The 18894-nt window shown below is 43.3% G+C and overlaps 1 protein-coding gene across 1 annotated transcript in view; it reads left to right on the forward strand.

Moving 5' to 3' along the window:
• Nucleotides 1-625: 625 nt before the first annotated feature.
• The window catches only part of LOC147734795 (interferon-induced protein with tetratricopeptide repeats 5-like), a 37538-nt gene continuing 19269 nt past the window's right edge, over nt 626-18894 (forward strand). The window contains exon 1 of the mRNA XM_086953070.1: nt 626-674. The gene's annotated coding sequence lies outside the window, so the exon portion shown is untranslated. The remainder of the gene's footprint in view (nt 675-18894) is intronic.

Here is an 18894-nt window from a genome sequence, read left to right on the forward strand (position 1 = left end):
GGCAAATGTCTGTGGCTCTATCATGATAGGCAGAACCAGGCACCTGTTTGCGCTTGCTGTGTGTAAAGTGAATTCATATAATCAAATTTTTTTTAATGTATTGCTCTATTTACAAAGAAAAACCAAAGGAAATGATGGACGGAGCGTTGACAATACAAGCACTCACCCCCAGTCAACTGATCTGGGTTTAATCCATCACCGTTCTTTAGCCCACTCTGCCACTCGGGTAGCTTGGTGAGCAAAATAATGATGGATTAAACCCAGATCTGTGACTGGGGGTGAATGTTTTCGGATTGTGCAACATTCCGTCCATCATCTTGTGTGTTTTTTCGCTCTATTTACAACCATTACTGCTCGGAGATTAATTCACTGTACCCAACGCAGGCACATAACAACAGGCGCTGGACTTTGTCCATAGGCAGATAAGGGCCCTTGATGTCAAATGGTGCACACTTTCAGTTTCTCAGGAATAGAAACCATGAATGCAGTCAATTAACCTTCAGACTATGATTTCCACTACTATTGAGACACTTCTATGGAAATGTCAACTTTGAACCAAGGGGATGAGTCAAGGGGAGGAGTCGGAGACATTCATATACCTTCAGCAAACACATTTAACAGGTCACAGTCGATACATCTTTCTTCAGTAAAGAATACAGCGGCTGCAAAACGAGGTAAGCGTCAAAAGATCATTTTTAGATAATGTTATCTTGATTATCCTTGCTTGCTTTAGGCCTGTTTCAACTTTGATACTCCACTAGTGTCACTGTCAGGACTCCAAAACAACAACGGGAATAGTCAGGAGCATTAAAATCTAGCAAGAGCTGGGTAAGCAACCCACTCAAACATAAGGGAAGGAATCAAAACACAACAAAACAAAGCTGGTATTTTAAACATCCACCTTTGTTGACATATAGAGGCTTACATCAATGTCACCTGGTAAACACCAGTGCAGTGAGAACTAACAACTATCCATATAACAGAGTTTTTCCTGATGCACGGTCCATGGTACACAAAACTGTTGAATAAATGACTTTCCTATGTCTCTCTATGTCTGAATGTCAACTGCAACATATGCAATGTGCTTTAATGTTCTTAGTAAATCAGGGAATCAGTCATGCTGCACTCCTCCAGGAGCAATCAGTTTATTATGGAAATGTTATCTCTCATGCAAACTCAGACTGCACTCATACCTCACAACTAGCACATTCATGATACAAACTACAAGTCAGAATAAATGTGCAGTGATTAGCTCCTGCTGTGCTGCCTGCAGTTTATGGATTAACAAAGAAAATTGTGAGTTATAAGTATCACAGTTTAATTAATCTGGGATACTATGATACAATATTGCGTTTGATATGGCTCTTGCACTGGTGAAGGTTATAATATAGTTGTCACACATGGAATGCATACAAAATGCAGAAGCCAGACTCACACTCACACTTCCACCCTGCACCCACATCATCTCAAAGTGCCTCACTATCTCCTTGTCCCCATACACACCATTTTCACACTCTTCACAAACAGTTATAAAGTCTTGCATAATCGAGGTCTCTCTTACCTTAACAACAGCATCAACTTCCAATCCCCTACCAGAAACCTATGTTCAGGCTTGACTTCAGCTCACTGACATGCTCTGCATCCTCAGAGTCAGAGCCGGTGACTACACCTCGTACCTCACACCCAAACAATCGCCTGGAACAACCTCCCCCTCAGGTTCTCCCTGCACATCAGAGCCATCTCTCCCCACCCTAGATTCCACAAGACACTGAGGACATGGCTCTTTACCTAGACCTCAGACTCGGCCAGCCCAGTCCCCTCTCATCTAATGCCTGTATACCCTCCAGAGTGAGATGTGCGCTCTACAAAACGTCAAAATATAACATCTGGCGATATAGTTCAAAACTGTTTGGGTGTGTCCTTTCTACCCCAGACAATGTAATTGGGATTAGCACCCATAGACGAAACACATGTTGGCTACAGGTCATATATTGACTGAAAGTCTGAAACAAAAGAAAACTGGTTAAGCTTCTTTATGGACTCACTTTGAATCAGTTACCAAAGAATTACTACACTGCTGTGAGAAATCAAGACCATGTTTACAGTGCCCCCCCTTTTGCCCACATTTTGAATCCAAGGTGCTGGTGTTCTGACTCTGATTGTGCCCTGGGCTCTGCTAACCAGACCCAGGGCAAGTGCTCTGTGGAAAAGGTACATGGTAATTACATATAATTACAGTTGGAAATTACAACCTACCTGTAAGTATAGGCAGGACATGCAGGTTTAGAGGCCCAATGACTTTGATGACCTTAAGTGGGCACACCTGTGTTGCCTAATGCCATTTTAAAAACAGCCCTGCTTTGCAGGCTGCTTATAAAATTACATTATACGCAAATTCGACTTTGGAATTGAAGGTACTTCTAAAGTCTTGAATGACCTTATTTTTACATATATATTACCCCTAAGGCCTCCGTAGGTGCCCCAGGGGTGGGGCGCTTTGTAACTATAAGCAAAGACATTATAAAAGTGGTGAGGGAAAGACTGCCATCTTCTTTTCCCCCATTGTATCACATTGGCGCCATAGGCTAAAATGTAAATACTTTAAGAAAATGTAACTATAGATAGGAGGGAGCTCAAAACATACTTCATAGTTTCAAAGTGATAATTAGAATACATCCAAGAACTTATCAGGGTTAGATCTGTTATAACTATCACAAAAAATAAGTGATATAAATTGCTTTTCTGATGAGCTAAAATCCAGCCTTCCAGCAGGTTTTTTCTGACTGGCCAGTCTCTGCCAGGCTGAGCCAACAAACCTTAATGAGGAGTGCGGTGTCCTGGGCTGAGACAAAAGAAGCCTCTGGTGGGAGGAGAACTGCAGCTGCAGAATATAAGGCTTATGGGTGTGGAATAGCCAAACTGGTCTTCAAGCAGGGAATGGCAGGTCACTGGCTCATCCCCACAGCTTCCCACCCCAGCCAGACAGGAGCCCCAGTAATTAGTTTACCAGTCGGGTGGGAGGAACATTTTAGGGAAACTTAGCCAGGCTAGTGGGTGGGAGTTTCTCCATTTTGGACTTTGAAAAAATAGTTCTTTCTGGGTCAACAATATGACCCCCTACTTTTCACCCAATAACCCTCAATCCAAATGGGGAGAGCTGCCCAGCAACTCAGATCCCTGCCTGAAACAAGACGAAGAAGAAGAACTGCCCTGTTGCAACGCTGGCCTTCACTTTAATGGATTGTACTCTGGATGACTGCACCTGCTGCACACATTGGAACTTCAGTTCTTAGGAATTTTCCTTGCTTCTAAAAGTGAAGGAGTTGGCTCCCTGAAAGTAGCAGGTTAAAAGAGCTACCTGCATCATCTCCACCGAAAGAACCCTAAGGACAATCTCAGAGCTTCTAGACCCTTGGATTGGTGTTTTGGACACCCTGAACCCACAAATAAACTTTCTGGAAGAAGTACCAGAAGTTTGGAGAACTTTTTGGAAATAGCTTCATAAGTAGAACGGCATGTCGTCGAGAGTCAATCCTCTGACGCCAAACCGCGATCCAACCTGCATTTCAGGTTTGTCCTGCTGAAAGCTCCAAAGCTCCTGTCATTGACAAGACTTCCAGGTTTTCACCAAGGCCTCACACTCGTATACTGGTCTCAGGAGGTGCCTCGCTCAACGTTGATAGAAAAAGCTCCAGATAAAATGGGATGGTAAACAGGGCCTCCTACTCAGTGCATCCGACCCGCACTCCATCACAGTGGCCCTCAAACCTTTACTTTGTCCCGGTCAAGCATGGCCAGATGTCCCTAGTTGGCGCTTTTAATGTTTAGGCACTAGAAAACATTTCATTTTTTAAAATTCATATCTCCGTTTACCCACATTCTATTTTTGTCATTTTAGTCATTATAATATTTCCTATTTCTATAAATTGGTTTTGGATTATTATTGTGTGTTGTTTTTATTTATTTATTGTATTAGTGTTTTAAATGCTTTACACACCTGTCTCCTTAGTTAGGCCTGCCTGCTCGTTGCCAGCTGCCAAAGGTTGAGAAACAGAATAATTAATTGAGACTCGGCCTTATATTATTATTGTGGCCTTATTGCTACCACACCTCCTAATAAATCATCTTCCAACATTTGATGTTCAGCAGTGTGAACAGCACCTGTGTTTAAACTACACCATACAGTAATTAGGTAAACGTCTTTAAAAATCCTATATGCACTCAGAAAAGAAATAGAATTTTGAATTTGAACTAAACTGTTTTAAATTCATATTGAATTTTTCTAAATTGTTCTATCTCTGAGATACAATGGATATTTTTATGGCTAGCCCGTCCAAATTCACAGTAGCTGAGCTCAGGGTACAGTGCAGGTCCAGGGCGCTACCTAATGCTAATAAGATTATGAAGGCAGAACTGATTAGGTTCCCTAAGGCCTGGGCACATTCAGCTCCAGAGAGTGGAGGGGAAGGGGAAACTGACCAATCCTAGAACCTTCAGGAGGAGGATTATGACAACTTGTCCATAACTTCCAGTGCCTGGCACAAACGTCCAGCTGGGGAAGGAAAGGATAGCTCCCACCAGAGGAACCACAGCTATCCTTTGAGGAGAGACAACTGCAGGTTCATTTAGCTCCATTGCCATAGAGAAGGAGAAGCTGAAATTAGTTAAAAAGTAGTGGGCAAGGGAGGAAGAGAGAAGAAATAGTGGCAGCGAAAATGAGGAAGCTGCTGAGATGTGTAAGAGTGGTGGGTTTGATCCTAGGCTTCCCAAGGGGTTAGTTTCCCAGTATGAAGAGGGGGATGACATCGACAAATAAATGACAGAATTTTAAAAGGCCCTTAGGATGACAAGGGTTCACTCCAAATAGTGGGGTTCACTCCTGTGGGGGCTGATCCAATTAGCTGGGAAAGATTGGCTCCTGACCCTGGAGAAGGATGAGGCAGAATACCTCTCACATATGAGGAAATGTCTAGTCAGGAAACTTGGTCTTATCCCAGAGCAGTCCAGCGTGAAGTTCAGGGACACCCTGAAAGTAAACAAACAGTCCTGGTTGGACTTTGTAGACATCTCAGTGAAGGCACTTGAGGGCTGGATTAAAGGTAACCGGGGGAGTACTTATTAGGGGCTGTCCAATTTAATCCTCGATGCTCACATTCTGACTCATTGTTTACAAGAGAAGTTACACCAGTATCCAGTGCACTCTAAGCTGTCAGGTCCCAGGGAACTAAGGAAGACAGCTTATGAGTGGGTAAATGTAAATGTAAATGTAAATGTATAGGCATTTATATAGCGCACTACTTACCCGTAGGGTCCCAAGGCGCTTCGACCGCTGCGAAACCCTTCCTGGCTTCCCTGAGAGATGGTCCCTTAATGGGTATCTCCAGGGTGAGACCAGGCATCCCCGGCGGTCTGGTGGGGCCGTTAGTGAAGATGGGGCAAGCTAATGCCCAGAGTTGCCGAGTGTGATCGCTGATCAGAGTGGGCACCGAGGCGAGAGAATTATCGAGTCCGCTGACCCTGATCCAGAAACCTGCCGCACCGGGATTCGAACCCTGGTCCCGGGCCGTCCTCTGCTCTAGGGTCTGCCGCCTCTAACCAGTGAGCCACACTACTTCACTGGGTGAGAACCTGAATTTTAAATCAGCTCCAGGGGAGCAATAGTGTGGAAAATGAGTATTCAATTTACAGTTCAACCCGTGTCTTACAATATATATCTCCAGCTCTGTGCAAACTTCTTCAGATAAACATATCTTTGCGTTATTGTATTTTTGTAATAACCTAAAATAAACAATGCAGAAATCACCTGTTTTGTAATCTAACAAATGAGTAACTAAATGGATCTTTCATAGTATTGTGTGAAGGTGAATTAGTAACATTCTTTGCCTTGATCTCTGACTCTGGTTTTAACTAAAATCCTATTAGTACCATGGTAATCATTAACACTGTTATTACAAAAATTGAATACACAATATATTTATACTTATTCCTATCCCTGAGCAATGAACTCCGCTCTGCTAGGAGGTTTGATAACTACGCATTTCATTGAAAACACGGAATTCATGCAAGAATTCCCACTCCGCTACGTAATGGAGGCACCTACTGTACCCACAACCCTTTGGTAAATCAACTTTAACTTTACATGCTATAAAGCATATAACCAATTCACAAAAGTGAACTTTGAAAATCATCAGGCAATGAGAGAGTTGATGATTTTGGGGTCACCCCTTACCTAGGGGGAGTGCAACAGATGCCTTGAACACAAAACGCATATCATGCGATTCAGCAGTGGTCCCATCCTCATAGGACCACCCCAAGCAAAGTTATGGGCAAAAATGCAATGCCAACCAAAGGCCCTACAAAGCATTATGGGGCGAGATTCTAGAGTTTAGAGAATAATATAGTTTAGCTCTCAGCTGAGCCCCAGAGCCTGCCCCTTGAGGAGTGTTTTGATATTGGATACTATAATATTCACTGCATTCTAGAATATCGTCCCATAATGCTTTGCAGGGCCTTTGGTTGGGATTATATTTTTGCACATACCTGTGCTTGGGGTGGTCCTAGGAGGACGGGACCACCAACAAATCATTTCTCTATAATGTGCTCTTTGAGTCCAAGGCATCTACCTTGTCCTCTCCCTAGGTTAGGAAGGACCCCACAATCATCATGTCTCTCACTACTTGCTAATTCTCACTTTTGTGAGATGACTGTATGTGTTTTAGCATGTAAAGATACATTATTTCTTATTTAATTAATAGCACAGCTTGCTATATTTTCACTTTAGTGAGTTGGCTATATGTATTTTGTAAGCAAAAATAATTATTTGTTAATTTACTAAAGGTATGTCAGATTTTTGTTTAAAACACAGAAGTCATCTGATTCTATAGACTCAATATAATCATCAACACAGACAACAACACTCAACTGATCCTCTCATTCGCCAAGGACACCTACAATGCCAAAATCAACTTCTTAAATGCCATGAACAACTTCTGAAATGCCATGAACAACATAGCTAAATGGATGAGAGACAATTGCCACCCACTCAACTCCAACAATGCTAAAGTACTGGTCTTCAGGAAGGATACCTCTGCATGGGACCACAGCTGATGGACTGCAGAATTCGTACCTACACCCACACCGACTGACCATTCACGCAGCCTCAGCATCATCCTCGACAGCCAACTAACCATGAAACAACAAATCAAAAAATTCGCCTCCTCCTCCTGCTTCCACACACTTTGCATGCTCTTCAAAATCTTCAGTTAGATCCTGTTAGACCTGGCACCTTGGCGTGGGTCTCCCTTCCATTTCTTTGCTGTTGCCTCATGTGTTTTTGCTGGAGTTAGATGCTTTGGGGACTGTGCCACTGCTGTCCAGTAAAAAGGAGGTTTTCCCTTGGTGGACAAACTAAACCACAGTCCAAGTGTTCCCTCTGGTAAATTGTTGTATAGATTAGTGACTCCATGATTTGCTGATTTGGTTTACTTGTCAGACCCTAGTACAGTGCACTGAGTGTGCCCAGGGCTTGTAAACCAAATGCTGCTGCTGGGTTTGCAGCACTGGTTGTGTCACCCACAGAAGCAGCCTAATCCTAACTGAGGAGAGGAACCAGAGAGATTGAGGAGAGACTATCCCTAAGCTGAAGTGCTGCTTGGGGGATTAACCTGCGGTGGTTGCCTAAGTGTGAAAGAGAGGAGAGAGAGACGTTGTGTGTACTTTCTGCAGCTTGTGAAGGATCTCCAAGGGCTTGAGAAAAAGCTTGCCTCCTGCTGAAGTTTCAGGAACAACAGACTTCAACCGCCAGCTCCCCAGAGTTCTTTGGAAGTGCCTGCAGTTGTGTTGGGTTTTCTGAAGGACTGGTGTTGCAAGCGCGACTCACGAAGAAGATACGTGTCGCTGCCACAGCATCACTAAACAAGGGTGTCACCACTGTAGCTGTCGCATCGCATTGTAGAAGCGTCTTGCATCACCGGAGAAGAATGTCGCCGCCGCTGCAGTCGCATCACTGAGCAAGGGTGTCGCTGCTGCAGTTGCTGCATCGCCTCGCTGGAGCGTCCCGCATCACTAAAGAAGCATGTAGCAGGGCCTGTTGCGGCTCAGAAGAATCATTGAGTTGCCTCAAGGCTATCAGGCGTGCACGCATCTTCTCGCAAGGAAGAGACGCCAACTTTGTTTTCATCGCACTGGATCTTCATCGCAACACGGCGTTGCGAGCCGCATCACCAGGGAATAGCAGTAAGAAACCGATGCATCACCGTCCCTGCAAACAAGGGACAGACGCATCCCCTTCCCTGCAACACTTTCAGTGTATAGCGTTACGCATCCTAAGGTACATTGACTCAATGTGTCGCATTTTAACATCTAAAGAGAACTAAGCGAATTCTGCCATTTTAATTACAGTATTGTGGATTTTTGTCGTTTGTGGTCTTGTGATAAGTCTATATAAAGAATACTTATTCTTTATATATTCTCTATATAAAGAATACTTATTCTTTATATAAAACTTGTGTGGTGTCCATCTGTAGTGTTGTTACTGGGTTACTGTATGTGTTCACAAATGCTTTACACACTGCCTCTGAGATAAGCCTTTCTGCTCGTGCCAAGCTATCAAGGGGGTGAGCAGGGGTTATTTTAGGAGTGTACCCCCTTAACCTGACTAGACGCAAGGGTCCTTATTTGTCACAGGTACCTACCTATGCCAACTAGAGACCCCCAAATCTAACAGATCTCAACCAACACCAGAAAGACTTTCACTTAGGCCCTCATTACCAGCCACCTCGAATACGGCAATGTCCTCTACACCAGCATCTCCACCCAGCTCCTCAGAAGACTCCAAACCAAACAGAACACTGCAGCCAGGCTAATCCCATACCTCCCCAAAGGAACCCACATTGCCCCCCCACCTGAGAGACCTCCACTGGCTTCCCATTCAGAAGAGATGCCAGTTCAAGATCCACACACATGCCTACAAAGCCCTTCAAGACCCATGACCGGCCTATATCAGCCATTGACTGAACTTTCACCAACCCTGTAGACACATTTGGCCCGATTCACAGAATGAACTTAAGACTCAATCCTAAACGTACTACTATTTTGGTATTCACAGAATGCACTTACTACTTTTGGCATTCACAGAATGAACTTACTACTTTTGGTATTCACAGTAGTTAGGATTTTGTCTCAGGTTTGTCTTAAGACAGACTTAAGACAGACTTAAGACAAAATCCTAACTTCTGTGAATACCAAAAGTTGTAAGTTCATTCTGTGAATGCCAAAAGTAGTAAGTGCATTCTGTTAATACCAAAATATTAGTAAGTTTAGGATTGAGTCTTAAGTTCATTCTGTGAATCGGGCCCATTGACTCACCATCACTTGTCCTCGCACACAGACCCTGCATCTGTGGGAGTGGCTGCTCCTTCTCTTGCATCACTGCCAAGACCTGTAATGCCCATCCCCTCCAGCTCCATTACAGCTCCCTTGCTGGCAGACTTCAGAAAGAGACTCAAGACCTGTTTCTTCAGCTGAGACCCAGTGCCCAGATACCCCTAGGGGTGACAGTGTTTTGCTTTAATGATGATTGACTGATTGCACTTATACAACTTTGATGGCACTTCCATGCTGTGATTCAATCTCTGCTTTTTTTCTTTAGAGATCTCAACAACCCTTTGTGTAACTACAGTTTCTTGAACTTGCCTCTGGTCTTCACCCCTCTCTTCTTCCTGCTGTTGTACTGACAATGGTGTTACTGGTCTGGATGATCTCTCGACTGGTGGTGCAGTCACCAATGATCTTCGTCCAGGAACATAGACCACTGGAACTTCTTCTGGATTGCTCACTCTCTTGGTGGGCCAGGGATGAATCCAGTTTGGAACTTCAGCACACTTAACAGCAGTATTTGCAGTCAGGATCACCTAGAGAGGGCCTTGGCACCTAGGTTCAAGACAAGACTTTAGAAAGTGATATTCAGGGCCTGATTCTGATGCGGTTAGGAAAGCATTCACACCTAGGGGCTGGTTCTGATGTGGTTAGGAAGGCCTCCTAATGACATTTGCTCCTTCCAAATCAGATCGGGAACGTGTCTTCCTGACCCAGGGCCCAATTATGATGCGGTTAGGAACATATGCTCCCATTGAAGTCAATGGGAGTCCAACCAAATCGTTTCAAGTAGCATCCGGCTGCATTGTACTAAGTCGGTCGGACTCTCCCGATCCGAGCGGATCGGAAACCATTTCCAAACCGATTCGGTTGGGAAGCTTTCCAACCCGCATCAGAATTAGGCCCTCAATCAGAACCCAATCACTAGGATTGAGGTTGTGGCACTGTTCTTAATGTGGCTCTTGGGTTGCAGCTGAAATTTGATGAGGGATATAGTGAACCACATCAGCCAATCCCTTGCAGTAGTTCAAGGTAATATCATTAGTGATATTTAATGGTGCATTTTTAGGAACTTCAGGAAATCTCATTGCCCTGCCTATCAGTATTTCAATGGGGAGACAACCCCGTTTTCCTGTCTGGTCTACTTTGAATGCTCATCAACACCAAATATAATGCATCTGGCTATTTCAGAGACGTTGAAGCACGGACGTTTGCAAATGTAGATTTGATGGTACCATTAACCTGCTCTATGATACCAGAGACCTCTGGTCTGTAACTGCATTGTAATCTTTGTTCAATTTGTAGGATTGGGCAGATCATTTTCAACGCTTCTTTATTGAAGTGTGCTCTTCTAGCTGACTCAAGGGAAATCAACATGCCGAACTTGGGTATTAATTCTTAAAATAACAGTTTGCTACAGTGAGACTGTCATGTCCTCTGGAGGGTAGGCTTCCACCCATCTTGAAAAGATGCACACGGACATCAGGATACATCTCAGTCTGTTTTGCACAGGCATTTTGATCAGATCTACCTGCATCCTATTGAAAAGACCGCCTGATCTCCCTATTTGTGTCACAGTGTTGCATTTTGTCTTTCCTGCACTCAATTGTTGACATATTACACCAAAGGCAGATCTCCTCTGCTAACATCCAGAATCTGGGGTTATACCAACTTTTTCTGAAATGTCCCACCATTGAATCCCTGCCTTAGTGTTTATATCCATGGTAATACTGTGTCATTGGAAACAACAGACTGGTAGATAATCTTGTCAAGGTAGTCGCTGATAACAAATCTGGGGCAGTGAATGTAGCTTCCAAAAATCAAAGAGGGGGTATGGCTATACACCTAAGTAAGCAGGGGACAACCAGTAAACCTCCCTCATGTCCGATACCAACTTGTATAGTGAAGGAACCCAGACCGAATAAAACAAAGTGTGAGCCAGCTAAAAAAGAGGGTATAGAACAGAGTAATAATACCAAAGAACACAGTAATCCTAGGATAAATCCCTTAAATGTACCGGTGGAGGGGGTAAATCCTGCTGATAAGCCTGACAGCTCCTGGATTAAACTACGGACACTCAATTTACCGCCACAATCAGCATTCCTGGTCCTAGTTCTAGGAAATGTTCCACCTCTTAAGGAGGGAGTGACAGAGGACTACAGCCAGCTACAAAATAAAGTCATGCACTGGCTGTCTAGTAACACCTTAGAAGGGAGGTTGGCAGGGCAACATATCATAATGGCCCGACAGGTTTTCTGGGTAGGTAGCTCAAGGAAGCCAAACAAGGGGGACTGCATTGTGATTCATTTTAACCACATGACTGCTAAGGCAATTCCCATCCTGTGCTGGAAACGCTTGAAATACATTATTTCATGACGAGCTGAGCTCGTCATGAGCAGCGAAGGGGTTAACAGTAAAGTGCCAGTTGATAGGATTATGAGGGAAGTGGGGATCAGGGGGGGTCCCAGGGGACTAGGCATTGAGATCCTACCACTAGCCTTCTTTTATAGCCCCACGAATCAAGTAAGAAAGGATAACTGGAATACATGGCAGCAAGCCAGGAATGCACCCCATAATCAGGCTAGACATTGGGAAGGGAGCAGAGGAAAACAGATATGGGGGATGGCAGGGGAATACCACGCCATCAGGGCAAAACAGATTAGCAGTACTGTCCGGTCTAAATGACTGTGACTGGCTGTGTGGGATGAGTAAAGTTGATAGGAAGTATAGGGAAAATGCACGGTGTATCCCAAAGCATGGTACAGGACAAAAAGTAATACCCCCTAGAATGGAAGAGATAGGGAACGTACCAACGGGAATAGTGAACGCATTAGATCTAGTAGGGGTGACCGAGATAACAGGAGCGACTAGATATAAAAAATGTCTGACCAATGACCTGACTTACATGAATAGTGTTCAGGCAATAACTAGTACAACTGACGATAACCCTATGAGGAATAAAGGGGGTGTAGTGGCAATAGCCACATTGGAAGCACCGACGCCACCAAACTATAGTGTTAAATTCCCGTCAATAAAGGTAGCAAATCCACGCGGGCTGGTAAGGGTAATGTTCTGGAACATAAATGGTCTGGAGAACAAGATCTCTAGCACTGAGTGGTCAGAGTTTATACATGACTTTGATATCCTCTGTATACAGGAAACATGGGTAATTGGGGAAACACATATAGACGGATATAAGACCTTCAACATCCCAGCAGTGCCCTCTATGCATGGTAGACATAAAGGGTGTATCTGTGTCTATGTTTCCAACTTGATGAATGTGCGGGGGATAAAAATGATGAAATATACATCCTATTATCAAATAGTCTCTATCCAGCTATTGGCGGGCCTGAACATGGTGGTGGTAAACCTCTATAATAACACCAGTAAAGGTAACTTTATGGAGGTAATGAGTAATCTTACGGAAGACCTAATCCATGCAAACTTTGTCAATAGCAGAGATGTAATTGTGGTATGGGGAGGGGATTTTAACATTAGTATATGTAAGTCATTAGTGTGTAGCTCCCGAGAAAATGAATGGGAAGAAAGCAGTGGTACAAATCACGTTATTCACACGGAGAAAGGAGAGAAAATGAATGTCATTATGGCTACCCTGGACTTTGGGTTTGCAAATTTGAGGGGCTCCCCAATGGTGGAGTTTAGTTCAACTTTTTTATCAAGGGGTTTCCAGTCGGTGATTGATTTTATACTAGTTCCTAATAAACATGCCAATAGGGTAGAGAAGTATGAGACGCATATGAATGGCCTTAGTGACCATTTGCCAATTAGCCTATATTTATCCTTATCGGAAAGGAGTAAATCTACGACTATCGAGTCGTTGGCATGGACGCAAAGTATATCATTGGCATGCAATAATGGGTTTGCATTGAAGTGGAGCACATTAGATCCCGTAAAAACAAATGACGGAATCATTTCTAAGGCATTGCCATATATCCAGGTCTGCCTAGATGAAGATTCCACACACAAAGAAATGCTGGATGCCTACGGAAATATTACCATGGTAATACAGGATTCTCTCACTAAAACTAATAATAATATCCGTGATAAGACTACTGGATGGTTTGATACCCACTGCACAAAGGCTTATAACAAGCTTAAAACTGCTCTTAGCATTAAACCCAGAGATAACGAATGAATAAGAGACTGCCGAAGGGCATACAATCAAGCGAGGTCCCGTAGAAAAAAGGAGGTTAAAGAATTGGCATGGCATAATCTAGTAAAAGCGTCGGAAAGTAAAAATCCGAAACTGTTTTCGCAAGCAGTGAAAGCCCCATACTTTAAAAAGGAAGACATTGCATGAATAGAGATTGCCATTGATGAATCCATCTGGATTGACTTCTTTTCTAGTGTATTTAAAAAGGACGGGGGAAATGATGGCCACGCTAAAGTGATACCTGAGGTGGATGTACCTATAATGGAACACGCACCAATAGATATATAAATTCAACATACTGAAGTCGTGATGACAATAAATAAGAGCAAAGGAAGTAAGGCCCCGGGCCCAGACGGAATACCAAATGATATATTTAAATTGACTATTGATCTGTGGGCTCCGATTTGTACGCTTGTCCTGCAGGCTTGTTGTGCAATGGGTTTCATCAAAACCTGGTCTGAATCGGTAATAATACCGATCTTCAAAAAGGGAGACAGAGAGAGCCCAGTAAACTATAGACCAATCTCCCTACTAGACTCCCTTATGAAGATTGCAGGGAGGGTGATCTTAGAGAAACTTCAAATATGGACAAGTGACAATAATATCTTTAGTCCTGTCCAATATGATTTTAGAGAGGGGATGGGCATGGTGGAGCAAGTTCTCAATTTTGTAATCATTCAGGGGAAAGATACTCTATCTAAGAAAGAATCTTTATATGCCATCTTCGTTGATCTCACAGCCGCATTTGACTGTGTGGACCCCTGAAGTTATGGCAAACCCTGGAAGAAATAGGAGTGGAACCGGCCATAATACAATTCCTACGCCAGCTTTATTCCGGGGCTACGGCTAGGGTAAGACACAGAAAAAATGGAGAATGCACAGGGCCCTTTCGCATTGAGAAGGGGGTGAGACAGGGCTGCATGCTGGCCCCTTTCCTATTCTCCATCTATACGAACGCTTTGGAGGGGGAGTTGGAGGCCAGCACAATTGATTCTCCCAGATATGGTAAGAAGCAGGCTGTCTCACTCCTTTATGCGGATGACGCGGTGCTTATGTACCGCACGCTGATAGGTGCAAGGAGGGCATTAGCAATATACAATCAATTTATGGGAAAAAGAGGGTTAAAAGTTAATGCCAAAAAGTCTTTCGTGATAAAATGCGGGAAAGATCGTGCCAAATGTAGGACAATCCAGACGGATGGCCTCTCAATTGAGTGTGCCAAAACCTTCTCCTACCTGGGGGTGTTACTCGATGGTTCAGGTTCATGGGTGGGAGCCATGAAATCTAGGACTTTATTATTCAAAAGATCTATAGCGGCCCTAATGAACTTTGCAAAACAGTTAGGAAAAAGACCACCTGAAATCCTGCTAAAAATATATATGGCCAAATGTAGGAGCATAACCCTATATGGGGCCGGAATCTGGGGAATCCGGGACGCATCCTCCATTCAAATAGCCGAAAACGGGTTTTTAAGATATTTGTTATCGCTTCCCCAGGGTGCGTCTGTATTTAACTGTAATGCAGAATTAGGGATGGAACATATTTCCGACCTAATAAAATTACAGCCAATTCTACTTTAGGGCACAGGGTATGGACTGTGGGCCCTGGGTCTCAATAGGGATATCATAAAGGACTCGATGGCCCTGGACAAAGCTAAAAGTATCCAGTGGTTAGCTTATGTCCAGAATACATTAATTGACCTGTAAATACCCGAATTGTATAGTAACCCTGAACCAAATAGCGGAATTTCAAGGAAGGGCCTAAAAAGATTATGTATGACCCATTTTGATACGTTGAGTGTAACATGTGAACTTACGAAAAGCACAGTAATCCAGCATCAAATGACATTGATTAGACAGACAAATCAACCTTATTTATAAATCTGTGCTGTGGGTTTTGACCACTTTATATTGACCAGGTTCAGATTTGAACTATTTTTCCGCTTAGTAACTTTTCCAGAAAGAAATGACTGGTCAAGAACCCTGGTACCATGACCATGTGATAACCAGTCTATTAAATCCACCTTCCATCTGATTTTAGTCTGTAAATATTATGATTACAAATGTAGGAGGTGGATTAAACAATATCTGAGACAGGGTTATTGGCGACAATGTAGACCAGCGTATTTAAGTCTATAACAACTAGGAAACGATAAATGTAATATGGTCATGATGTGTTTTTTAAAAAGCATCCTGAGGAAGCGGAGATTATTGGAAACTGTTTAATTAATTAATTCTGATTTTGTAATGCTTTATTCTGACAAATGCACAAATTTAATGTCTTTTTTAATAATTTTAATGGATGATGGCTATGTATTTTTTTATGAAATAATGATGTGTATATATATATATATATATATATATACTAGCAGCCCGTCCCGACGTTGTCCGGGTATGAATTGCTGTCGGCCAGTAGTATATTGTTTTGTAGGACTTCGTTTTGATAGCATTTCTTATCTGTGACAGGCCTGTGAAACGCTCCGATTCACAGTGCACTGCTGATGCACTTAAGAGTGCGCGTTCAGTAGTGTGTGAACTCGAGTTTCCTTACTTTATTTTTCCTTGCAATATTATATAGCGCGAACTCGACAATGTGGCATGAGCACAATTTACATTACAGAAGAACACATTAATTTGTGGTAGGCACGGGGAGACAAAGCAATTTGCCTGGAATCACAGGATGTTGACCTGATGCCGAGATTCAAACGTAGCTCCCCAGCTCTAAAGTTCGCAATTTTAGAACTTGTGGCGGGAGGTGTGTCTAAAAGTGTATGTCGGTGCTGGCCATCAATGAGAGAGACCTGTGCATTTTTCCAATCGGTGTTGAAAAAATATGAGTATGTTGCTGGAGATGTGGGCCGCCGTGCCACCAATGCACTTACCGGGGGAGGGTAAACACCCATTATTCTGCAACTTTCTTTCCACAGACCATCACTCCGCATACTTTCATTATGAAAGTACCATGACTCCGCAAGGCCATTATAACGCATGGCATTACATGTTATATGCTTTTACCATGCATACATTTACAATGAAATACGTTGTAAATGCATGAATGGTAAAAGCATGTTTTTTTTAAATGTTCGGATAAGGTAAGTATAGGTATAGGGGTATATGTTTTGGGGTACTGAGGTATATGTTTTGGGGTGTTTGGGTATTTTAAGGGTTCAGATATAGTTTTGGGTTATGGGGTACAGGGGTAGTTTTAGCGTTTAGGGATAGGTATGGGTTTTGGGGTACAGGCGTATTTTTAGGGTTCAGGGCTAGGTTTGGGTTTTGGGGTATAGGGGTATTTTTAAGGTTCAGGGGTAGTTTTGGGCTTTGGGGTACAGGGGTATTTTAAGGGTTCAGGGCTAGGTTTGAGTTTTGAAGTACAGGGGTATTTTTAGGGTTCAGGGCTAGGTTTGGGTTTTGGGGTACAGGGGTATTTTAGGGTTCATGGGTAGGTTTGCGTTTTGGGGTACAGGGTTATTTTTATGGTTCAGGGCTAGGTTTGAGTTTTGGGGTGCAGGGGTATTTTTAGGGTTCAGGGGTAGGTTTGGGTGTTGGGGTACAGGGGTATTTTAAGGGTTCGGGCTAGGTTTGGGTTTTGGAGTACAGAGGTATTTTTGGGTTCAGGGGTAGGTTTGGTTTTTGGGGTACAGGGGTATTTTTAGGATTTAGGTATAGGTTTGGGTTTTGGGTACAGGGTATATTTATAGGGTTACGATGGGTTAGTGTTTAAGGGTGTTGGGGTATTTAAAGGAGTAAGGGTGGGTTTTGATTATGGAGTGCAGAGGTATTTAAAGGGAGCAGGGTGAACACCCAGAGCTGGAATGTGCAGAACCTGGGAAGAAAAAACTATGAAATATTTGACACGACGCGCGCCCCGCAGCCACCCACACCCCCAGCACGGTATATGAGACATGGCATGAAGTGCAGATTGTTTAAACAACAGATGATGGACAGAATGCAGAACAATCTCATACGTTCACCCCAATACAGAGATCTGGGCCAAAATCCATCATTTTTTTTGCACTCCACTTCTCCTCAGCCATGACCCTGTGCCTAAGAGAAACATCTAGGCCCTTTGAACTGCTAAGTCATGTCTTTCCTGGAGCTGACTCACACATGCTAGGACCAATTTCTGGCTATCAACCGTTTTCGATTAGGATAGCTTGACTCTAGTGGCGAGAAGAGCATGGCACTCACGTCTGAGCATACCCATCCCACTCGGGGTGACAAATGCAAAAACAACAGTAGATGGACAGAATGCAGAACAATGTCATACATTCACCCCAGTACAGAGATCTGGCCCTAAATCCATCGTTGGTTTGCACTCCACACCACCCCAGTTCAGACATGGCCATATGCAAATCAGCCTTGACCCTGTGCCTCATGGGAACAGACCAGCCCAAAGGGTGGAACATACCACATGCCCCCCCCCATTTGTAACGCCCCCACAGCACAACGCAGACACGCCCACAAGGGACTACTTTGCTGGCACGGTTCTTTTACCTTTTAAATGTATATGGTGTGCGTCTGCATAGCCTATGTCCTTCTGCTGCAACTGCCCTTTCCAACGCTGTATTGGGTGTTGTGATTGGTGCTGTGATTCCTGAGTTTACCCGCCTCAAAGGTTCAAAGTTCTTCCTTTATAATAGTAGTATAGATATATATGTGTAGCTTTTTTGATTTTATATTTTACAAAAATCGAATAAAGCTTTACTGAAACTGAAACTGACTGTCTGGTAATACTGGTCTCCAATAAGCCAACATCCAAATGTAGTTTGCCTTTTTCTCACAAACCTCTTTTACCCAACTGTTTTGGTCTGCTTCTGACACATTTTCCTGCTCCCTTTTCAAGTCATCCTATGTGCCAGTGACTTTCATCAACATGGTAAAGGAACTCTACTCTTCGGACTCAAAGGTGAAATTTTCTTTGCATGTGTAGTCCTAGAAAGCACCGTATCTAGAAACTGAATCTATATATCTGTTGCCCATGGCAACATATCTATTACCACTCTCCTGGAAACTGGAAAGCCTCCAACAAATCGCTAATGTAGGCAGCACCATTTCTGATAGGAACACCGGAGGAGGTCAGAAATGCCCGTTGGGATAATAGTTAATGGCTGTCTGTAAAAATGGTAACCATCATTTGTGCAGTTAAACTCCAAGGGTGATCAATTTGTCAACTTGTGCTGAGGTGGCTTTCTGAAGCTATGAAGCTTTGATAACATCTTTTACACACAGCATATGCTACTCCTAGTGTTACATTGTTACCTCTTAAACATGAGCCATCCAAAAACAATACATGGCCAGGCTCAATCAGGGGTTTTCTTAATATCAGGTCAGAGATTAGTGCAT

Source organism: Lissotriton vulgaris, chromosome 1_2, assembly GCF_964263255.1.
Source record: "Lissotriton vulgaris chromosome 1_2, aLisVul1.2, whole genome shotgun sequence".
In the NCBI taxonomy this organism is placed as follows: Eukaryota; Metazoa; Chordata; class Amphibia; order Caudata; family Salamandridae; genus Lissotriton; species Lissotriton vulgaris.